The following is a 25311-nucleotide window of genomic DNA, read 5'->3' on the forward strand; positions in this document are numbered from 1 at the left end:
TCCAGACATATGGCCCAATTGCCTGAACAGAGTGAGATGAAGTTGGAAAACTTGAATTCCTCATTCCATTTGCAAGATAAGTTAATTAAAAGTCGAATATACAGTCTCTTACTAGACACCCTTGAGATGATCCTTCCAAAACAAATGTGTCTGCCTGATGACTGCCTAAAACGTTGTTGGAAGCAGTTGCTTCTCTAGAACTAACTCTGAAGGTAGGAGATTGTTTTGAAAATCAGACTTTGTTAAAAATAGCCCCTACATTTGAAAACCACCTTTTAGTTATGCAGGCTGTAATGCCAAAATGGGACATGTACTTTCAAGTAAGTCTTTCATCTTCTGAAATTAGTAGGAGCAAATATTTTTTGGTCGTCTTCTCCTAATGTCAAATCACTCTCTCACCGATTCTGTGGGTAGCACTTTACAATGCCATAGGCATGTGTCTTTATTTATCAACTTGGGAAGATGGAAACTTGACTTGAAATTTTCATTCATATATTGACATGAGAGGCCAAGTTTCAGACTTGGACTGTCATTCTTGTATATTGGTACTGGTATCCCCTTCTAGGCCCCTAAATCCCACCTTTGCATGCCCAAGTCTAGAGAGTGGGTCTGCAGTCCGCACAACACATGGGATAATTCTGGGTAAGTAAAATTGTATTACTAATACTTTGCTCTTCTATGATGCCTTTTGTCTGGCGATCTCAAAGGACTTAATGAATTTAGACTAGAACCCTGTGAGTTAGGTAGGCGTCAACCTAATTTTACAGTGGAGGAAGCTGAGGCACAAGGGGTGATGTGACTTGCCCAAGATCATACAACAAGTCTATGAAAGAGCTGACTCTGCTGCTCCCAGTCCTGTGCTTTGCCATAAACCCTTGTATTCCCTTGTCTTTTTTTAAACCTAACGCTCACACTAATAGAATAAGGTGTTGGGGATAGTGAGTGAAAACAATCTTTGCTTATTAATGAGTAAACCAGAGAGAGGATGATTGCCCAGTTACTAAGCTTGCTGGTAGCATCGCCCTCCTAGGCACAGTTGTGAGGTGAGCTAATTTCCCAATAGTGAAAGTATCTAAATAAATGAATAAAAAGCTTTTCATGTCAGCCTTTGCATGGAAGTACTTCCGTCGCTTCCCTCCCAGGGCAACCTATCTCTGGTGCTTTTTGGGACTCCCTGTTTACTTACCCACACTTCCACATTGGCACAGCTGTTTTTCTGCCTGAGGAGAGCTGCTTCTCTATGGGCAGTAGTCATCTTTGCAGCAGCAACGGAGAACACTTGCTGTCCCCAGAGCTGAGCGTGTTGTTGTCTCTGCTTTGCTCCAAGCACTAAAGAATCAACTCCTGGGAAGTCAGAACTTTAATTAAGGGTCTCCCATGTGGCTGTAGAAGAAGCACTTTGTGGAGGAACGCCATTTCAGGGTTATCCGCCCCTTTAACACACCCCACCCTTAACCTCCTCATGGGCACCCTCTTAAGGTTTCAGGTGTCCTAGCAGTCACCCCTTTCAGGCAGAGACCGGTGTCCCTCTACATTCAGATCGGGGTGGAGGTTAGACTTAGTCTCTCTGCGTCTCACTGTGATTTCCCCAACAGGTCAGACTGGGGTCCAGCACCTGTATTTTACTCTTTTTGTGGGGGCTACGCAAGCTACCACCCAGCCTTCACAAAGCAGATTACATTGATTCTTAGGGCAAAAGCATCACAGGGAAAACCTCTAAAAACAATGCAGGGATTTACATGCTTACTAAGTATACTCAGTAGTTGCTGATCAGCCCTATGGGGTCCTGGTAGGTCAAAGGCCTTCCTACACTTCAGTAAGAGTTGGGGGGGTCCCCCAGGACCAAAAGTCCTATCCATTTGCTGAGTCAAACAGAAGACCCTGAGTCTGTTTATACTCAGTGTCTTCTAACAAAGACTTGCTTTGACTCCCAGCATCTTGAAAGCAGGTAAATCAGTCCTTTCTTTTATCTGACAGGTGGTCAGACTTCAAAGCCAGCCTTGGGATTTTGCTCTACTCCCCCTGTGATTCCAGGAACATACAAATACACATGATTTGTATTGTCTGAAAAAGGCTATGAATATTCTATAACTCATACTGTCTGGCCTATCTCCATATAATGGGGTTTTGAGATTTTAAGTGTAAGAGACAATATGGTTCTGAAAGATATATTGCAACCACATGCAGTGTACGTTCGCAAGAAACGTTATCTGTGATTTCACACGCGTTGATATGAAACCAGAAGAAGCTAAATCGCTGTTAGATGCCCCGGCTCTGTGACTTTGTAGCCTTCACATGTTAACGCAAAGATCTGCTTACCGGGTGGATGTCCTAGGTATTTAAAAGTCTTCACTGGGCAGTTCGCAGGTACTTCCTGGGAAATTAGTGGCAAAAATGCAGGCAAGAATAGAGGTTTGCGTAAGGGGGATAAGCATTTGCTTCAAATGATACAAATAGCACATGGGCTGGCTTGGTGACATGCTGCCAGAGTATGTCTACACATCATCTAGGTGCCCGTGGCTGGCGTGTGCTAGCTGACTTAGGCTCAGGGGTTCAGGCTGTGTCACTGTTGTGTAGACATCTGGGCTCAGGCAGGAACCTGGGCTCTAGGCTCCTGCAAGGTGGGAGCATCCCAGAGCTTGGGCCCAAGCCCAGAATTCTATATAGCAGTGAAACAGCCCCGCAGCCCAAGCCCTGTGAGTCTGAGTTGCCTGGCTGTGTAGATAGACTCCCCCTCCCCCCAGAGGCCTGGGTACAGTAAAGTTCCCAATTCCACTCTAGTTCATTCACTCACTCTGTTAGAGGCAGTGTGGCCAGTCCTAAGGGGAGAGGGCCACGCCTGCTTTCTGAACAGCAACCCCATCATCTCATTAACAGCAAGTATTTCAGTAAAAAGACTCCTTAAACATCACTGCTTCAGCATGGACACTTCAAGAGAGTTACTGGCCAGACCGTTGGTTAGTATTGGAGGCCTTGGTGTGAATGACAGCATTATCTTCTAGTGGCTAAAAGGACTTGGAGGTCATCTGGGTTCTACTTCCTGCACTGCCATTGACTTATAGGTGTGGCCTTGGCTGTCTTGGTGCGTGCGCCCTGTTTTTAAAATGGGGTAATTATATTTGCTTTCATAAAGTCCTGTGAGAAGCGGAGGTGAAAAATATTATTGTGTGAAGTATTATTTCTTTATTGGCTATTTCAAGCAGAAGGCAAAATACCTGCTGCATCGTTATTTAACACTTATTGCAGTGTGGAAAAGGCCATAACCAGGTTGGGCCCCATTGTGCTAGAAGCTGTTCAAACCTATCACAAATGTCAGGCCATGCCCGAAAGAATGGACCGGCTTTAAGACAAAGACATAGCAGGTGGAGGAGACAAACAAGGAAGCTGGGGTAGGGTCTGGGAGACACGATAACAAATATAACAGGACACACACAACTCTTAGCTGGTCAGTAGAATGATTGCAGCTTTCCTCTGCCTTGCAGTCAGGTTGCTGTTTACCCAAACACTCTATGGAAGAAGTGAATTTTGAGGAGGGACTTGGAGGAGAACAAGGTGATAGCTTTCTGGATTTTGACTGGGAGCTTTCACCGCTTGTAAGGGGCGATGTGGGTGAAAACATAGAAGTGCTTATCAGAGAATTGGGCAATGGAGGCTGGTTTCATTGATGGAGCAAAGGCCGGAATTGACCTTGCAATAAGCTAATGGGGCATACAGTTAGGGTGGGGCTAAAATGTGGAGGGCTTTGTCAGAAAAGACTGGAGGTTTGTGTTGATGCAGTGGATTAGGGAGAGCCAGTGCAGGGACTTAAAAAGAAGGGATGTTGTACTCAGAGCAGTGAGCCAAGAGGAGTTTAGCAGTGGCATTCTGAATAGATAAGAAGAGGGTGAGTAGACATGCAGTATGTTGTCAGGTTTAATTATGTGTTTGTTTTAATTTTAGGAGTTTACCATTTAAGACCTTTGTTTACAGAATGTCAGTAAGTCAAAGAAGAATGAATTCACACTCTCTGAAAAGCAGGCCTCTTAGAAGTGCCTAAAGCTGGGTGCCTAAAATGGGGTTACCACAAATCACTAGTCACTTGATAGTCTTGATCACAAATTGTCCTATTCGTCATCTGAAAACTACTCAGTTTGATTCTCTTGAGTGTGATCCAAGACTTCAGCACATATTGGTTGACATAATGAACTCTTTTTATAAATATTCTGAATTCCCTGCATGGGCAGCAGGTGTCTCCCAAGAGCTGTTCTACTATGCACATGGGCACAACCCGTTCTTCACCAGACAGGGAGCTAGCATCTCCAGAGGCCAACTGGTACTGTTTAAGTGACCTCTGTATGTCTGTAAACAAAAGGAAAATTCCACACGCTCCTTCCATTCTTGCAGGGATCTTTCATCCAAACAGGTTCTGGCACAACATTTTTGTTCCTTGATCTCACCATCACTTTCCCCTCTCCACCAACACAAAGCATAATTGGTCATTGATAACTTCTTGCTACAAGGGGAGGCTTTCAGGGCTCTGATTTAAACCATTTACTGTATCCTGACATCTCTGTGGGGCACTAGATACCAGTCTGCTTCTGTAGGTATCTTTTTTATTTTCTGTTGCTGTGCCTTTCCCTAAATTTGACATGTAACCTGGCATCTCTACCTCCACAGTACCCCCAGCGAGTAGTGAGAATAGGACCTGCACAGGGCACATGGCATCTCTTTAAACTAAGCTACAGACCTTGGGCATGCTAAAATCTAGCCAGGTGAGCTGAAAGTCCTGAACCTGTCCTTGTGCCCATTCCTGTCCTTAATCCTTTCCCTGGCTACAGCATTTCCTCTGACTCTGAACAACCAATATGAGAGTGAGGAGCTTTAAATGCTAGGCTACCAGGCAGGGTCTGACCTGGCCTCTGTACTGCCAAGGATTGGATGCAGTCCTTGGATGCTTACCAGAGGAATCTTGAGTAGGAGCAGAAGTTATTTTACCTCTCCACTTGGCACTCCTGCGACCGCTGCTGGGATACTGTGTTCAGTTCTGGTGACCTCAATTCAAGAAGGAAGTTGATAAATTGAAGAGGGTTCAGAGAAGAGCCATAAGAATGATTAAAGGATTAGAAACCATGCTTTATAGTGAGATTCAAGGAACTCAATCTATTTAGCTTAACGAAGCAAAGCTTAAGGGGTGACTTGATCACAGCCTGAGAGTATCTACGTGAGGAACAAATATTCAATCATAGGCTCTTCTGTCTAGCAGAGAAAGGTATAGCAAAATCCAATGACTGGTAGTTGAAAACTAGACAAAATCAGACTGGAAATAAGGTGAACGTTTTGACAATGAGGATAACTAACCATTGGAACAATATACAAGGGTTGTGGTGGATTCGCTCACTGACCACTTTTAAATCAAAATTGGGTGTTTTTCTAAAAGTTCTGCTCTTAGGAATTATTGTAGGGCAGTTCTCTGGCCTGTGCCACGCAGGCAGTCAGACTAGATGGTCTCTCACAATGGTCTCTTCTGTCATTGGAATCTAGGAAAACCTCGTGAGCTAGAGATGAGGAATTTGAATAGTGTCTTGCATGCCCATGTGTGCACCCTGAAACCACTATGGGTCTTGTCCTGCCTCTGCCCTTCCACACTGGAGAATTAAAGACCAATGTATTCTTGCATGATGGTAAAAAACATTTATTTATAAACTATGGCTTCTCTTGTCTTAGAAAGCGATGGCTTGAATTGGGCTGCTTATCAACTCCAGTATGGTGGGTGCTCAGCCCCTCTGAAAATCAGGAATCAAAGCCCTTGCGTGTTTATGGCTTACATCTGTTTTGTACTCGGTGGACATGAGCGAGCTGCCTGCAGAGAACATTTGAAGTAGCTGGACTGCAGCATGGGAAGGAGATCAGCCTTTAAATTGCTAAAACTGTGCTTGCCCTTTATGCACACGGGTACTGAGGCACCCAGGTCAGGAGCTGGTTACTGCGGCATGCCCTCGGGCTCGTTGTGGGAAGGAGGAAACAGTGACCGTGTTTGTGGCCATTTTAAGATCCCTTTTTACGTAGCGCTTTACGCGCTTCTTAGTCCTGTTTGTGAGCTGAGGCGCCTGTGCCGTTCCAGATGCTGACATCTGTTAGAAAGGCAGCGTCAGTCTCCTCTTCGGTTTGTCAGCAAAGGAAGGGCTGATCTCACACTGGCTTTTGGAGGTATTTACACCCGAGCCCAGTCTTGTGCCGAGCCCCCTGATTTAGAAGTTTTTTTTAAATGTTTTTTTCAGCCGCCGTGTTCTGTCAGTTTATTGCCTTTCCCCTTTCGAAAATACCTTCAGCTTCCTACTAACTCTGCTCTGTGGCCCTTGCAGCATCTTCCACGTGCAGATGGTTCCTAAACCTGTGCAAGTTCAGATCTAAAGTAACATCCATGGGTTGCTGGAGGCTAATTGGAAGTGCTTGCCTTGGAGAGCCAATAGAGGAGTGGGCACCAACTCCTAGCAAGTTCAGTGAACTGCTGGTCCTCTGATGTTTCACATGCAGTTGGGCGTTGTTACTCTTTTGCAAATTATTTCTTCATGGGAGTTGTCCCGTTTGACTTGAAAAATCCTTACATTTTTATTCGGCCTAATCTCTGAGCACAGTGGGTCAAGCCCGAAGCTGGATAAGACATGTTTCATTTTAAGTGCTGGAGTATGATCAAGGCTTCCACAGGAAGAGGGCATATTGAACTCTCTGTGCAAATGGTTCTGATGTGACAGATGTGGAGATGATCACAAAATAGGAGAATGGATTTGCTTAATGATTTATGTTTTCCCTAGGCAATTAGTGCTACTGCTGTAGGACAATTATTGTTAATGGCCCCATCACACGCTATTAAACATATTTTCCCCTTGGGCGACAAGTAAATCTGTAAACAAGTCCTGTAGCATAGTCTTAACAAAGATAAAAACAGCTTGACTTTTCTTTTTCAAGTATATGATACTGTGTTTGGCTATTGGATCTGAAATTACTTCACAGTTAAGAGTTGGCTTGATGCCAAAAACATTAATGAGCAGAGGAAAGTTTTAATACATAATCAGTATGCAGCAGAGAATTGTGGTTCTCAGATTAGTCCATGTGCCATGTATTCCTAATTGTTAATTATTTTGTCAGTACTTGAAAGGTGGTTGATTTAATACATTAACTTTCCCTGAGATCACAACCCTTTGGTCAGATAGATACTTCTGTTGCATATTTTATACCTAGGAAAGGCTGGGAGTGTACAGTAGCATGCATATAGAACAAATCCCTGAAAATAATTGTTCATGGAGCTAACTCTGCCACAGGTCTGGGCAGGTGTCTGCATGTTTTTGGCCTTTAAGTGAGTGACACTGACATGGCCACAGTGAAATACATTTTAATCTATAGCTGACATTAGATTTTTTTGAAAGCATCAACCTTTATAGCTCTAACTCGGTGATTAACAGGTTTTTTTTTAAGCACGAACTTGTGATCTGGGAAACTTTTAACAGCAAGGGTAATTAGCCACTGGAACAATCTATGAAAGAAGGTGGTACATTCTCTATCACTGGAAATCTTTACATCAGGATTGGGTCTCTCTCTGTAAAAGAGATGCTGTGGTCCAGCCAAAAGTTATTAGGTGTGATGCAGAAGTTACAGGGTGAAATTTATGGCCTGTTAGGTGGGAGGTCACATTAAATGATTACAGTGGTCCCTTCTATCCTTTAAAATATATGATCCCTTTTCTCCCATTTGTAGTGAGTTTGAAGACTTTTGTTACGGGTTACAACTTAAATTCAGACAGGTGGAATTATCTTAACAAATATTTCTGCACAAAAAACAACCTTGATACGGGGTAGGGAGAAACTCAGTGCCTTAAGCCAGAAATAAGGTAATGGTTATCAGAAAAGGTGGCATCACCATTAGCAAGAGTGCTAAAATCTTGCTCCGATTTCAAGATGACCTGCGACATTGTAAAGTGCATGTTGTAAATAATTTGTTTAAGTAGCGAAAATTTTTAAAAAATTGCATTAGTAGCCAAAGCTGAGAGAAGACTTGCTCCAGTTTTAAATAATGCAGTAGCTTTAGTCACTGTAATAAATGACCATTGTTCATGCACTGTAAGGAAAAGTGCCTCCTAGTTTTTTAATTTAAGGATTTCTTGGCTTTTTGCTAAGGAGATAGAGAGGGAGTTGCATTTAGAGCAAGAGGAGACTTGGGGATGTGAAAGAACTCCCTCATTATGGTTCACTTTTAAATTAGAATGCAGTACAGTAGTACTTCTTATCTTTGTGTCTCATATAACTATAGGCATGGTAAGTCATCTCTTGATCATAGTGTTCAGAAATTTTCTTTCAACACTGCACTCCAAAGTGTTTCTTGGTTGCTTGGAGGGATGGGGAAAGATCACAGTGAAGTCTTCATTTCTGTAGCAAGGGGGCTAGTCTTTGCTCAGCAAGTCCCTTATATCGGGTTGAGTAGTGCAAGGAGTGCTCCACTGTGCATGAAATCAGGTTGTGGGGAGAGATGCTCTTATGAGAGTAGAGAGCAAGACGTAGGGTCTCAGGAAGGTTGTGGGTTATCATGGTGTTATATACTTGGATGACAGTTGTATATTTGCATGTCATGCTTAGGAACACAGCAGTAGCAGCTTTGCCCAGTCTCTTTTTGTATGTTCCAAGTAGCAAAGTACTGGGAGAATACAGTGTAGGGCCCAATCCTGCAGTGGCCGAGCTGACGGGAGAGACTGTATAACTTGATAGGGCTTTTCTTCAACTTAGAGCCTCACAAAGATGGAGCAATTAATTAAATCTTTTTCTCAAGGGTTTCATGTTACTGGGATAAATTCTCAAAGTAAACTGTATACTGGGAAATCTTTCTCTCAGGGTAATAAGCATCTGTAGCTAGTAACGCCAAAAATGGCATTGGCTTGAAAGTTTTGGATTTTACGGCTTCATTTTTTAAATGCATGAATCCTTAAGGGAGGCTTCGTCAAAGTAAAATATTATTGTAAAGCAGCACGGAAGCATGAATAAAGCCCGAAATGTTTTGAAGGTCAGGGAGTGGATTGCAGGGTAGCACAGAAAGCAAGTGGAAGGCTCAGTGGTGTGTTTACTTTGATGCTGTAGTGTATCTGTCTGCTTTCCCCTCATCCTGCTCATTTTGCTGCTGATCATGGGCTACAAATCCTCTCTCCTTGCTGATGTTTATGTGCTACATAATATCAAAGTGGTTTTTAAAATATTTATTGTAGCTGATGGAAAACAGCATTTAAATTTATGATTTCTGACCTTTTTTCATTTAAGAGGAACTGTCAAAATAAAAATAATTTTAAATTTCATTTCCTGCATTACCACCACACTAACTGGTAAGAATTCTTACAATCTCTTTATTTTTCACGACCTCTCGTTCACTCTGCTCTTTGCTCAGCTTAGGAATGGCCTGTATAGTCAATTTCATTTTTACGTTCTCATACATTAGAACAGGTCTCAACCTTTCCAGACTATTGTACCCCTTTGAATCTGATTTGTCTCATGTACTCCACCTCACTTAAAAATTACTTGCTTACAAAATCAGACATAAAAATACAAAAAAGTATCACAGCACACTATTACTGAAAAATTGGTTGCTTACTTTTTGTCATTTTTACCATATAGTTAAAAAAAATAAGACGATTGGAATAAAAATATTCTATTTACATTTCAGTGTGATTCAGTCTGTTTTTTTGTCTAAAGCCCAAACCCCAGGCAGGGGGCTGAATAATGTAACTTAGCTTCGTGGGGCACTGAGCAGTTGCCTTGCTTGCTGCCCCCTAGTGCTGGCCCTGCACTTGTGGCCCCCCTAAACCTGTCCTGTGACACCCCCAGGTTGAGAAACACTAATCTAGATGAGTTGAGTACCCCCTGGAAGACCTCTGCATACCCTCAGGGGTACCCTGGTTGAGAACCACTGCATTAGAACAATGCTGTGAGATTTGAAAATACTTCAGGAGAATTATGAAATGCAAAAACGATCTATAAATGTAACAATTGTAGTTAGGTGGCCTGAATCTGGACTTAAAGTGCTAAAAGTATGATTCTAATGAACAACTCCTTCAGTTGGCAGCTGTAGTAGACTTTTACTTTCTTGTGGAAACCACTAGAGGGGGCAAAGACTCTCACACTCTGTTCTGTGTATTACAAAGAATACACTAACACCCCCCCCCCCCCGACGTTCTTGTTAAACCCTGGATTTGTGCTGGAAATGGCCCACCTTGATTGTCATACACACTGTAAGGAGAGTGGTCACTTTAGATAAGCTATTACCAGCAAATTGGTTAGTCTCTAAGGTGCCACAAGTACTCCTTTTCTTTTTGCGAATACGGACTAACACGGCTGTTACTCTGAAACCTGTCATTATGCAAGGCACTGCATTTAGCCATATGGAGTGGAAATCTATCAACTGCATGAAAAAACTTGTACAGATACAGACAGACATCATCTTCCTTTCCAAATGCAAACAGATGGACATCGTACCAAAAGGACTGAAGGTAAAAAATCCATTACAATCTACATACCACACAGACTATGTTGACAGCTTGTGCCACACGCTCTCAAAGAAACTGTGGAATCACCTGATCAACATCCTCTACAGCAAACAGGGAAAGATTAAGAATGAGCTCTCAAAAATGGATACTCTCATAAAAAACCAACCTTCCACACAAACTTCCTCGTGGCTGGACTTTACTAAAACTAGACAAGCCATTTACAACACACACTTTGCTTCTCTACAAAAGAAAAAGGACACTAAACTTTCTAAACTACTGCGTGCCACAAGGGGCCACAGCAATGATTCCCTCAACCCACCCAGCAATATTGTTAACCTATCCAACTATACTCTCAGGACAGCTGCTTCTGCTGGGCTATCTCGGGGCTTCTCCTTCTGCCCCTTCACCCTCACCAACATGATAGAGTTCTGTGGTGACCTAGAATCCTATTTTTGACGTCTCCGACTCAAGGAATATTTCCAACTTACCTCTGAACAACATACTAATCCACAGAGACCTCCCTACCAACACTACAAAAAGAAGGATTCTAGGTGGACTCCTCCTGAAGGTCGAAACAGCAGACTGGACTTCTACATAGAGTGCTTCTGCTGACGTGCACGGGCTGAAATTGTGGAAAAGCAGCATCACTTGCCCCATAACCTCAGCCGTGCGGAACACAATGCCATCCACAGCCTCAGAAACAACTCTGACATCATAATCAAAAAGGCTGACAAAGGAGGTGCTGTCGTCATCATGAATAGGTCGGAATATGAACAAGAGGCTGCTCGGCAGCTCTCCAACAGCACTTTCTACAAGCCATTACCTTCTGATCCCACTGAGAGTTACCAAAAGAAACTACAGCATTTGCTCAAGAAACTCCCTGAAAAAGCACAAGATCAAATCCGCACAGACACACCCCTGGAACCCCGACCTGGGATATTCTATCTACTACCCAAGATCCATAAACCTGGAAATCCTGGATGCCCCATCATCTCAGGCATTGGCACCCTGATAGCAGGATGTCTGGCTATGTAGACTCCCTCCTCAGGCCCTACGCTACCAGCACTCCCAGCTACCTTCGAGTCACCACTGACTTCCTGAGGAAACTACAATCCATCGGTGATCTTTCTGATAACACCATCCTGGCCACTATGGATGTAGAAGCCCTCTACACCAACATTCCACACAAAGATGGACTACAAGCCGTCAAGAACACTATCCCCGATAATGTCACGGCTAACCTGGTGGCTGAACTTTGTGACTTTGTCCTTACCCATAACTATTTTACATTTGGGGACAATGTATACCTTCAGATCAGCGGCACTGCTATGGGTACCCGCATGGCCCCACAGTATGCCAACATTTTTATGGCTGACTTAGAACAACGCTTCCTCAGCTCTCGTCCCCTAACGCCCCTACTCTACTTGCGCTATATTGATGACATCTTCATCATCTGGATCCATGGAAAAGAAGCCCTTGAGGAATTCCATCATGATTTCAACAATTTCCATCCCACCATCAACCTCAGCCTGGTCTAGTCCACACAAGAGATCCACTTCCTGGACACTACAGTGCTAATAAACGATGGTCACATAAACACCACCCTATACCGGAAACCTACTGACCGCTATTCCTACCTACATGCCTCCAGCTTTCACCCTGACTACACCACACGATCCATCGTCTACAGCCAAGCTCTGCGATACAACCGCATTTGCTCCAACCCCTCAGACAGACAAACACCTACAGGATCTCTATCAAGCATTCTTACAACTACAGTACCCACCTGCGGAAGTGAAGAAACAGATTGATAGAGCCAGAGGAGTTTCCAGAAGTCACCTACTACAGGACAGGCCCAACAAAGAAAATAATAGAACGCCACTAGCCGTCACCTTCAGCCCCCAACTAAAACCTCTCCAACGCATTATTAAGGATCTACAACCTATCTTGAAGGATGACCCAACACACTCACAAATCCTGGGAGACAGGCCAGTCCTTGCCTACAGACAGCCCCCCAACCTGAAGCAAATACTCACCAGCAACCACATACCACACAACAGAACCACTAACCCAGGAACCTATCCTTGCAACAAAGTCCGTTGCCAACTGTGCCCACATATCTATTCAGGGGACACCATCACAGGGCCTAATCACATCAGACACAGTATCAGAGGCTCGTTCACCTGCACATCCACCAATGTGATATATGCCATCATGTGCCAGCAATGCCCCTCTGCCATGTACATTGGTCTAACTGGACAGTCTCTACGTAAAAGAATAAATGGACACAAATCAGACGTCAAGAATTATAACATTCATAAACCAGTCGGAGAACACTTCAATCTCTCTGGTCACGCGATTACAGACATGAAAGTTGCAATTCTTCAACAAAAAAACTTCAAATCCAGACTCCAGCAGGAAACTGTTGAATTGGAATTCATTTGCAAATTGGATACAATTAACTTAGGCTAGAATAGAGACTGGGAGTGGCTAAGTCATTATGCAAGGTAACCTATTGCCCCTTGTTTTTTCCTAACCCCCGCCCCCGACGTTCTTGTTAAACCCTGGATTTGTGCTGGAAATGGCCCACCTTGATTATCATGCACATTGTAAGGAGACTGATCACTTTAGATAAGCTATTGCCAGCAGGAGAGTGGGGTGAGGGGAGGTATTTTTTCATGCTTGGTGTGTATAAAAGATCTTCTATACTTTCCACAGTATGCATCCGATGAAGTGAGCTGTAGCTCACGAAAGCTCATGCTCAAATAAATTGGTTAGTCTCTAAGGTGCCACAAGTACTCCTTTTCTTTTTGCGAATACAGACTAACACGGCTGTTACTCTGAAACCCTTAATTTAAATGAAAACAAGTGCAGAAAAAGTTTCCTTACCTTGTCCAATCTTTTTTAAAACTTTTCCTTTATTTTTTTAGTTGTTTACGTTTAACATGCTATTGTACTGTATTTGCTTTTTTTTGGTTTTTGTTGCTGCCTGATTGAGTGCTTACAGTTCCAGATGAGGTGTGTGGTTGACCGTTCAGTTTGTAACTCTGAGGTTTTATTGTACTTTTAATAATAAGTTTAGAAATTTGGGCCTAAATTACCTGACAAATATATTTTCGGCTAGTGGAATGCTGTAGCTTATACTAAACTCATCCTAGTAGGGACGTATTAATGAGATATCATGAATGATTTCTTAGGTTCTGGTATTTTTTTTTATAAAGACCCTCAACATCTTGGCAATTGAGGGCTGGTTTCAAATAAAAAACAAAAACGAAACCCAAACACTTGATTTTCTCCCTCAACATTTTGAAAATCTTTTTTAAGGCTCACGTAGCCTTCTTTTGTGCAAAAGGCAGATGGCAACTTTTCTGGCTAATTGAATACAGACCTAAGTGACATTCTCTCGTGATCTGAACCTGTTATGTTCTTGACATATTAATCAGGAAGGGGAAACGTTTGGAGAAGCAAATTTACCCAATTGTTTAATCTTGCACAGAAAAGGTTAAAAGCATTTTATTTACCCTTCCACTTATTTTATCTTTATTTGCCTGTTAAAAGGGACCTTTTTTTCTTAAAAACAAAAGCTTAATAGCAGAAATGCCTTCATGACTTAGGGAAAAAAATAAATTAAAACTGTTTGGATTTAAAAATTCCGTGAGTGTTTGCAACCCTCGCCTTATGCTGGTACAGGAGAACCGAAAGTCGAAAATTATTAGAAACTAGTGAAACTGACTAGTCTATTTTCATTAACCAGAGCAGAGTGTCTTACAGAAAGTAAACAGCATTCATCATGAAAGTGATCTAGAACTTTACAAATTTGTCAGTTTTAATAATCAGAGTTCATGTTAGTATAACGCAAGGAAACTTGTTCCAAAAATCGGATTTTTAAGACAATGGGTAAAATTTTCAGAAGTGCTATGTGGTTTAGGAGTGTGACCCTCATTGAAAGTCAGTGGGATTTAGGTTCCTAAGTAGAGCTGGGTGAAATTTTTAAACTGAATTTTTTTGGCGAAAAATGCAGATTCAGGTCAACTGAAACATTTCCCAAATTTGTGGTGTTTTGGTGAATTGTTTTAGTTGAAAAGCACTTAAAAAAAATTTCATATTTACATTTTCAAATTGAAATGTTTGACTCTCATTTCTAAATCACCTCCTATTTTATCTAGTAAAAAATAGGGAAAGAAAGATGAAAACAAAACATTTCAGGTCAAATTAAGCATTTCATTCAACTCTCTCTCTCTCTCTCTCTCTATATATATATATATATTTTGCTTTTTGATTCACCAGAAATTTTGAAAAAAAATCTGTTTTGGGTCAACCCACATCTAATTTTTTTTCAGAATTGTCTGCAAACTGAAAAATTTGTCAGTTGCACAGCTGTTCTCACAAGTGCTTAAGGTCTGAGCTACATTTGGAAATTCTATCAATAAACTCGTTTCAGTTAACGATAAGGTGTGTGGTGGTGGTACTCCCTAGGTTATAGGGACGCAGTTATATTAGCTTATGCTAACAGCACTTATTCATCTTTCCGTAGAGGAGTGAACTATACCGGTATAAGCAATTTTATTTTGGTATAACTGAATCCACACTGGGGACATTTTGATGTGTAGACAAGACCTTTGCAAATGGGACTTAAGCTCCTAAGTCTCTTACGGGCTTTTGAAAATTTTGTGTCTTCAACCCCTAATTGTAGGCTGGAATGCTAAGGCTGCATAAGTGGACTGATGTGTTGGGTTTAAACCTGAGCTAGGTGGCTCAGCAGTCTGTACCTATTTTTATCCCACTGAGACTTGAACCTGTTTCTTCATGGAGTAACACTCTCCTTTATATTTTTAGAGCCTAAAAATATTCTCTCGAGTAGGAGTCATTCCATGTCTTATAAATCTTTTAGAATTGCTAAATCGTACCATGCATAATGGGAGGGGAGAAACACATGGTCATGTCTGGTATGCTCTTTTTTTTAAAAAGAATCCAGCAAGTTTTCTGAATTTGTGAAACAGCTTATGTAAGATTGTAAATATATAATTTCATTACTCAATGACCTAACAAAATGAGAGGCAATGGATTTATTTATAATGCATGAAATTAGCGGAGGTTTTTTTTATTGGATAATTTAAAAATGGACTGTTCAGAAAAGGAAGTTTCATGGTAAAGTCAGGAGAAAATACTGAGATACTTGAACTATGAAATGAAATTGTTTGGTGAAGAATTAATAACTTTTATGGTAGAGAAACTTACTGTTGGATATTTACTAGAGAATATTATACCTGCGTATTTTGCAAAATAAGTCGTTTGTTATGCACTGTTTAGTGACTTTATGAGAAATGAACCTTGCTCTTGTAAAATAAAAGAATCCACCGTATTTCTAGAAGCGTGTTTATGTAAACATGATTCCTTATAGGACAAAGAGCTTTCCATTTAAAGGGACGCTGTTCTTTTTGTTTTTAAATATCTGGGAAGGATTCACATACAAAGATGTTGGGGGGGCCTTAAAAATTTCTGAACAGATGGGGCTTGCAATTTAGTCAATTAAAAAAAATAAAATAAATGCAGATTCAAAAGAAGATGATAGTTCCTGTGATTAGTTTCCTATTTTTAAAAAAAAGTCTGTCTGCCTTGCTGCTGTTCGGAAGACCCTTGCAAACTGAGGAGAAACTGAATATAGAGAAACCTCAAAAGTGGCTATCTAGAAAGTGCTGTCAAATGCAAAACTAGTAAACACTATATAAAGAGAGAATTTTTCTGCTTTCAGTTAGTACGTGGTGGTTAGTTGTATAACAATAGCAGTTTAAAAAATTCAGACAGAAGTATGTTTTAATCAGAATGATCAAGAAGTTTTATACAGTAAGGTCATTTTATGGTAGTATTAAATACATGTCTTAGGTATGAGTCAGAATATTGGTACTTCTGTGTCCATTTTGCAAGGCAAGGATCAGGTGCTCCTATAGCAATTTCTGGTGGACAGAGAGATGCTTTCTGCAGTTTCACATTGCTAGTTTCCATGTTGTTCAAAGTTCCATCAAAAAATTTGATGCCCTTGGATTATTTTACTTTCATTGTTGATGTTACATACAATATACGTCATAAAAAGAAATTTGTAAACCACTACCAACTTCTGCTGCCTTACATTTTTTATGTACAAGCTCCTGAAGTTGACTTTTCCATTGTAGTAAGGAAATAGTTTAAACAAATACTGCCCCCCCCCATATAAACTCCATGGAAAACATGCCAGTTTTGCTAGAGTTGTATTAACCGCTCTAAAGCTAGCTTTCTAATACGCAGAACGTTGTATGTTTCATGTTAAACAAATCTTTAATATGTTTTAATGTGGAACTTTTTTATTTTGGAACCTTTTGGAAGTTGAAGCTAATGCAGAATGCTGTAGCCCACTTAAGTGGAGTTCATAGTGGGAGCGCGCTAGACTTGGGCTCTGTGAACTTCACTGGCTGCCAGTAAGCTTCTGAACAGAATTCAGGATATTGAGTTCTAACCTATGAAGCCCTAAATGGCATGGCACCGGGTTGCCTGAGACCCCTCTTTCCTCATCGTATACTGCCACAAGTGAGGCCGCAGAGCTGTTGGGAGGGCATTCTCGATTGTTGGGGATAGAGGGTGTTCCTTGAGTTTAGAACCTGCTCCCCCCACTTAGTCTACAAGATCCCAGATTTGTTAACTGCTGAGCATGCTGCAAAGCTCATAATTTCCCCCCCTTTGTTAAGGCTGTTGAGGAGAATGTGAGTGGAGGCGGATATTTTTATGAGCAGGCCTTTTGTCTCTGTTTATGTTGTAATTTTTGACTTATGGGACATGCAGCCGGAGCAGTAGATAAGTATCTGTAGATATATTTTAAAAATTTAAAGAAATAAACAACAGTATGATCAAGCGTAACAATTCTAAAGGAACCATTCTGTCCCATGTTAGTGTGTATTTTAACTCCGTTTTAAGGCATTTTCATCTATTGTCTTGTAACTTAAAAAGGCAATTAAACTACCAAATCTGAGTTTCTGTAACAAAGAAAAAATCAAGCAAACTGGGAATTGCATAACTTAATATTCCATTTTGTACCTGGTACATATAGGGGTTTCCAGCTGGTTGATTTAGCACAGCATGGGCTATGTTCTGTAAGAATTAAGAGAACTGCAGCCCAAACACGGATTATTTTTTTTGGTACTTGTGTAGATTTCAGATCTTAAGGGTTAAATGGATTTTTTTTTACCATTTTTTATTAAACAAAGAGTGTAGCTTTCATCCAAAAAAGGGCTTGAGTTTTGCTGGTGAGTGATTAACTGCATTATAAATGTTTATAAATCGTTTTTGTTTATGCAGATACCTATACGTAGTAGAAGTTGAGAATTGCAAAGCTTTCTCACTTGGAAGTGCAGCTAAAAGGAAATGTGCAACGACAGCAAAAGGATTATTTTCCAAACAAGTTTATGCTACTTCACGCTGATGCTAGCAGCTGGAATGTCTATCCATCTGACTTTTCTGCGCCCTGCACAGTGTAATATTTAGCTGTTGTATAACAAATTGCTTACCCCCTCCAACAATATCTTGCAGCAGTTTCTTCATATTAGAGCGCCTCTTACTAATGGAGGTAATTTGTTTTAGTTTTTCTGTAGTCTTGTAGATATTGTTGCTAAAATGAGGACTCTTCTGCCCTATATATGACTTTTTTTTTATTCCCTACCCCATTTTCCTCTTCATATCCTCCCTCCCCGCTCATAACTGCACTCTTTGGGTATGTCTACCCTGCAACTAGACACCTGCAGCTGGCCCATGCCAGCTGACTTGGGCTCGTGGGGCTTGGGCTAAAGGGATGTTTAATTGCAGTGTAGAAATCATAGAATCCTAGAATATCAGGGTTGAAAGGGACCTCAGGAGGTCATCTAGTCCAACCCCCTGCTCAAAGCAGGACCAATCCACAACTAAATCATCCCAGCCAGGGCTTTTGAAGCCGGGCCTTAAAAACTTCTAAGGAAGGAGATTCCACCATCTCCCTAGGTAACGCATTCCAGTGTTTCACCACCCTCCTAGTGAAAAAGTTTTTCCTAATATCCAACCTAAACCTCCCCCACTGCAACTTGAGACCATTACTCCTTGTTCTGTCATCTGCTACCACTGAGAACAGTCTAGATCCATCCTCTTTGGAACCCCCTTTCGGGTAGTTGAAAGCAGCTATCAAATCCCCCCTCATTCTTCTTTTCCGCAGACTAAACAATCCCAGTTCCCTCAGCCTCTCCTCATAAGTCATGTGTTCCAGTCCCCTAATCATTTCTGTTGCCCTCCGCTGGACATTTTCCAATTTTTCCACATCCTTCTTGTAGTGTGGGGCCCAAAACTGGACACAGTACTCCAGATGAGGCCTCACTAATGTCGAATAGAGGGGAACGATCACGTCACTCGATCTGTTGGCAGTGCCCCTACATATACATCCCAAAATGCTATTGGCCTTCTTAGCAACAAGGGCACACTGTTGACTTATGTCCAGTTTCTCTTCCACTGTAATCCCTAGGTCCTTTTCTGCAGAACTGCTGCCGAGCCATTCGGTCCCTAGTCTGTAGCGGTGCATGGGATTCTTCCGTCCTAAGTGCAGGACTCTGCACTTGTCCTTGTTGAACCTCATCAGATTTCTTTTGGCCCAATCCTCTAATTTGTTTATGTCCCTCTGTATCCTATCCCTACCCTCCAACGTATCTACCTCTCCTCCCAGTTTAGTGTCATCTGCAAACTTGCTGAGGGTGCAGTCCACACCATCCTCCAGATCATTAATGAAGATATTGAACAAAATCGGCTCGAGGACCGACCCTTGGGGCACTGCACTTGATACCGGCTGCCAACTAGACATGGAGCCATTGATCACTATCCGTTGAGCCCGACAATCTAGCCAACTTTCTGTCCACCTTATAGTCCATTCATCCAGCCCATACTTCTCTAACTTGCTGGCAAGAATACTGTGGGAGACAGTGTCAAAAGCTTTGCTAAAGTCAAGGAACAACATGCCCACTGCTTTCCCCTCATCCACAGAGCCAGTTATCTCGTCACAGAAGGCAATTAGATTAGTCAGGCATGACTTGCCCTTGGTGAATCCATGCTGACTGTTCCTGATCACTTTCCTCTCCTCTAAGTGCTTCAGAATTGATTCCTTGAGGACCTACTCCATGATTTTTCCAGGGACTGAGGTGAGGCTGACTGGCCTGTAGTTCTCAGGATCATCCTCCTTCCCTTTTTTAAAGATGGGCACCACATTAGCCTTTTTCCAGTCGTCCAGGACTTCCCCCAGTCGCCATGAGTTTTCAAAGATAATGGCCAATGGCTCTGCAATCACATCTGCCAGTTCCTTTAGCACTCTTGGATGCAGCGAATCCGGCCCCATGGCCTTGTGCTCGTCCAGCTTTTCTAAATAGTCCCGAACCACTTCTTTCTCCACAGAGGGCTGGTTGCCTCCTCCCCATGCTGTGCTGCCCAGTGCAGTAGTCTGGGAGCTGACCTTGTTCGTGAACACAGAGGCAAAAAAAGCATTGAGTACATTAGCTTTTTCCACATCCTCTGTCACTAGGTTGCCTCCCTCATTCAGTAAGGGGCCCACACTTTCCTTGACTTCCTTCTTGTTGCTAACATACCTGAAGAAACCCTTCTTGTTACTCTTAACATCTCTTGCTAGCTGCAACTCCAGGTATGATTTGACCTTCCTGATTTCACTCCTGCATGCCCGAGCAATATTTTTATACACTTCCCTGGTCATTTGTCCAATCTTCCACTTCTTGTAAGCTTCTTTTTTTGTTTAAGATCAGCAAGGATTTCACTGTTAAGCCAAGCTGTTCGCCTGCCATATTTACTATTCTTTCTACACATCGGGATGGTTTGTCCCTGTAACCTCAATAAGGATTTTTTAAAATACAGCCAGCTCTCCTGGACTCCTTTCCCCCCATGTTATTCTCCCCGGGGATCCTGCCCATCAGTTCCCTGAGGGAGTCAAAGTCTGCTTTTCTGAAGTCCAGGGTCCGTATTCTGCTGCTCTCCTTTCTTCCCTGTGTCAGGATCCTGAACTCGACCGTCTCATGGTCACTGCCTCCCAGGTTCCCATCCACTTTTGCTTCCCCTACTAATTCTTCGTGGTTTGTGAGCAGCAGTTCAAGAAGAGCTCTGCCCCTAGTTGGTTTCTCCAGCACTTGCACCAGGAAATTGTCCCCTACACGTTCCAAAAACTTCCTGGATTGTCTGTGCACCGCTGTATTGCTCTCCCAGCAGATATCAGGGTGATTGAAGTCTCCCGTGACAACCAGGGCCTGCGATCTAGTAACTTCTGTGAGTTGCCGGAAGAAAGCCTCGTCCACCACCTCCTCCCCCCGGTCCAGTGGTATATGGCAGACTCCCACCACGACATCACCCTTGTTGCTCACACGTCTAAATTTAATGCAGAGACTCTCAGGTTTTTCTGCAGTTTCATACGTGAGCTCTGAGCAGTCATACTGCTCCCTTACATACAGTGCAACTCCCCTACCTTTTCTGCCCTGCCTGTCCTTCCTGAACAGTTTATATCCATCCATGACAGTACTCCAGTCATGTGAGTAATCCCACCAAGTCTCTGTTGTTCCAGTCACATCATAATTCCTTGACTGTGCCAGGACTTCCAGTTCTCCCTGCTTGTTTCCCAGGCTTCTTGCATTTGTGTATAGGCACTTGAGATAACTCGCTGATCGTCCCTCTTTCTCAGTATGAGGCAGGAGCCCTCCCCTCGCGCACGTTCCTGCTCGTGCTTCCTCTTGGTATCCCACTTCCCTCAGGGCTTTGGTCTTGTTCCCCCGGTGAACCTAGTTTAAAGCCCTCCTCACGAGATTAGCCAGCCTGCTTGCGAAGATGCTCTTCCCTCTCTTCGTTAGGTGGAGCCTGTCTCTGCCTGGAACTCCTCCTTCTTGAAACTCCATCCCGTGGTCAAAGATATTCAGGCTTGGGCTGCAGCCCGTGCTCTGGGACCTCCGCACCTCGCAGGATCCTAGAGTCTGGGCTCCAATCCAAGACCAAATCTCTGTACCACAATGAAAACAGTCCCTTAGCCCAAGCTCGAGTCAGCTGGCATGGGCCAGCCATGGGTTTTTAATTGTAGTGAAGACATATCCTGTTGTGAATTGTCCTCTCACCAAGATGTTTGTCTCTACATAGAATCATGCTCTTCTCTAACTAGCCTGTTTTTCCTTTCTGGATTTTGAAGTTAAAATCTAGTCTTACACAATCTCTTCCTGGATATGGATTGTGACATGGCTGAGGTTTCCTTACTCAATGTCTAAATTGGGTAACTGGGACAGGCTGATAGGCATTTCTATTGATGTACATAAACCTTGGCAATGAAATTTCGATCACTACTTGCTGGGTGAAAGAGGGTTTGTTGAAATACATGTTTGCTTGGGTAAGGTAGTTGCTCATGAAAGCCTGTTCAGGGGTTTGTTTTCTGCTGTTACTCTCACAGAAGTCATCCTCTGGGACACACTAAGGGCTTGTCTACATTACCCACTGGATTGACAGGCAGAGATCGATCTAGCAGGGGTCGATTTATTGCGTCTAGTCTAGATGCGATAAATCGAGCGCTCTCCCGTCGACTCCAGTACTCCACCAGGGCGAGAGGCGCAGGCAGAGTCGACGGGAGAGCGCCAGCTATCGACTTACCACAGTGAAGACACCGCGGTAAGTAGTTCTAAGTACGTCGATTTCAGCTACGTTATTCACATAGCTGAAGTTGCGTAACTTAGAACGATCCCCCCCGCTAGTGTAGACAAGGCCTACGACTAGGACACAAACTGGACTTTGACTTGGGATTCTTATTACAGACTGTCAGCTCTACCAAAGAGACAGCAGATGAGCTAAATTACCTTTCGCTCCTTCAGGGTGCTCCATCCTCGGCCATAGTTGAGGTGGTTGGTGGAGTGAGAGGAGAAACTTCTAATACTGCTGTCTGTGCTTTTGCTGTACCCTTTCATTGCCAATCCTGTTTTTCCTTCCCAAGATAGGGTCTACATGACTAAATAAACCACTTGCTTTCCTTAGGCATCCAGTAGCTTTCGTCAGAAGCACATTAGAGAGCTGGTTTTTTGTTTTTGTTTTTTTAAATCTAAAACAGTTCCTGAAGAAGGTTGAGGAATTTTACCTGATATGCACGTTCAGCATGAGGATGGATGTAATTGTCTGCCATCTGACCGTTTTTTATGACTTGCTAATTTGTATGAACCCATGCCCTGCTCCTCAAAAACTTAGTCTCTTGGCACTATTGTGGTGCTAGACAATCCAAAGTGAACTGCGTGCGGGGTTAGTTTGTCGTCTTAAATATTCCCCCTTCAGGAAGGTTGATATTTCTTTGATTGCAAATCGTTCTAGTGCATTTACTTGTCTGCTGTGATCAGACCACCTATGAATTTGACCCAAAGAGGAGCTCTGTCTACCTTGAAAGCTGTCTCTTTCACCAGCAGAAGGTGGTTCAATAAAAGACATTACCTCACTCACCTTGTGTATCTAGTATCCTGCGACCAACACAGCTACCAGAACAGTGCAAATCTGAATTTGAACACACTTATACCCAGTGTGGTTTCAGAGCATCCTCCTTATAAGATGAGTGATAATGTGCAGTATTTTCCATTAGGTATATACCTGAAGTTGGTTGAATATTTTTGTTGCCCTTAAACTAAATTTTTCTTCTAAAAATATTTTGAAGATAATGCAGATCGAATTGAGGCTTTTGATTTTCAGCTTTTTCTCCCTTGAAGTTTGTCTGCTATTCACAGCTGTAACAACCCATTGCTACTGGGCTTTATGATGACAGAGGTATCAAGCAGAAATTTAGACTAGTAGAAAAGGATTCCAATGTTTTATTTTTTTTTATTGCTTAATGAGGTGCGGGGAGGGGTAGGAAAAATGTAATATAACTACCAATGAAACAAGTTTTTAATCCCTTTCCTGGAATTCTCTGGTATTGTTACTTCAGGTTCTCTTTTATACAAAATGTATTTGGAAGGATGTTATCTTTAGTGCTTTCCATTCTGTAGATAAATAATTTTGCTGCATGGGCTTTATTAGCTTTAAAAAGGAGCATTAAAAGCTTAAAGAAGGGGAGTGGGGGGAAGCTTTGTGCTGAAGCTGATACAGGTTATAAATGAAAACTGTGAAAAGATGACAGAGTGCCTGCAGACTGTAAAAATTAAAATAGCTTTGGGAAATTATGATTTCCTTCCCAAGAAGAAACTGAATCATCTGGAACTGTCAAAGTTTTTGAGCCCCCGGATCTGCAGTAGGCATTGCGTTAGGTTTTTACAGCTTGTTGGGAGAGATAAAGGGACTCCCTTTCCTTTAGCAGCACATATTTGTAGATTTGTGTCATAGATGACTCTGTTGCAAGGGCTGCAGAAAGTTGTTAGATGTAAATTCTTTCTGATTCTTTAATTCTAATTAAGAATCTGTAATTCTTTCTAATTCAGTTGAGGTGCATTAGTGTACAGGTCTAGCCAATGTGGAAATGTTCTAGTAGGTCCTTTGTTGGTACTAGCTTTGGGAGCCGTAGTGTAGTTAGGCTACTGGCTGCTTACACCATTTTAAACTCCATGTCATCTGAACCTGATTAGAACAGCATCACCTTGGCAGGATCCAAGGGGCCTGTTCCTGCACCCATTGAAGTCGATGGCAACACTCCCACTGGCTTGAAAGGGTGTAGGAGTGAACCCTAAAACACCAAGTTGTCCAATTTCATTAGCGCTTCCAGTGTTACCTACTCTGAAGGAGCTAAACTGGCATTATGCCCCTCCCCCCCCCCCCCCCCCAAAAAAAGAAAAAAATCCTACCATTGCTATCTTCCCTTTTCTAGGAAAAGCTCAGTCGTCAAGCAGGATGCTGGAATTCAGGAGGGTTTGGATTTGTTTTTTTCCATACTCTGTCACTGACTCACTCTGGTCTGAAGAAAGTCACATGCTCTTAACTCCCTAATTTCCTCTTCTTAAGAAAGTGACTTCATCCCTTTTTTAAAGGGTGTTGCCATCCTCTGATGAAAGTTGCTGTATAAATACAAAGTAACGTTATTGTTCTCTCCTGCTGATAAATTAAGGCATTAAAGGCCTAAGTGACTTGAGTTTCACCCTGCTCTATTTCCCTGGTAATACATTTTCATATGTTTGTGAGTGCATTATCGTCATTAATGCACACTGGTGTACCCTGGGGTATGAGGCTGGAAGCAATAACTGCTTCAAAGCTGAAGGAAGAGGCTGTGCTTCGATCACGTTCCAGAGGGAGTAAAGACCGCTTTACTAGTTTTAGGTTTCATAGTTCCCTATACGTGTTTGAGCTTAATTTTAAGAATGCCTCTTCCTCCTGCTCTTTAAAAGAAAACAAAAAAGAAACAGGATAGAATCTGAAGATATCTGTAGCTGGTCAGGGCCCAAGTTATCAGCATTACTAATTACTCTTAGATTGGTTACTAAGTTAATATTGTCTGCTGTCTTAGTACAAACTATTTTAAAACATGCTTGCTTAGCAGACCACAGTTTCACAAACTTTATCTGAGGAGGTAAAGGCTGAAGCCACCAAAATACTGAATTTTCAGGAAACCCTAACTGTTGTTAGACAGTTGGTAAATCTTGTTTTTATGGCAATATTTTAAAATGTTTACATAAAAGATGAGTGCCAGAGTTACAAATGAGCTTACATAACTTGTTTAACGTTCTGAAAATATTTTAGGCATTCTGTGAGAGTGGAAAGCATAAGTGTTCAGGATAGATGGCCAGGTATGTGTTGAATCTTTGAATTCCACCCCTCTTCTCCGCCCGTTGAAAAGAACCCTG

At 42.3% G+C, this 25311-nt stretch overlaps 1 protein-coding gene across 1 annotated transcript in view; it reads left to right on the forward strand.

Annotated features, from left to right (window-relative positions):
• Positions 1 to 25311, forward strand: part of PSMD1 (proteasome 26S subunit, non-ATPase 1) — a 126599-nt gene that overhangs the window by 25555 nt on the left and 75733 nt on the right. The window lies entirely within an intron of this gene.

This window comes from Eretmochelys imbricata, chromosome 9, assembly GCF_965152235.1.
Source record: "Eretmochelys imbricata isolate rEreImb1 chromosome 9, rEreImb1.hap1, whole genome shotgun sequence".
Lineage (NCBI taxonomy): Eukaryota > Metazoa > Chordata > Testudines > Cheloniidae > Eretmochelys > Eretmochelys imbricata.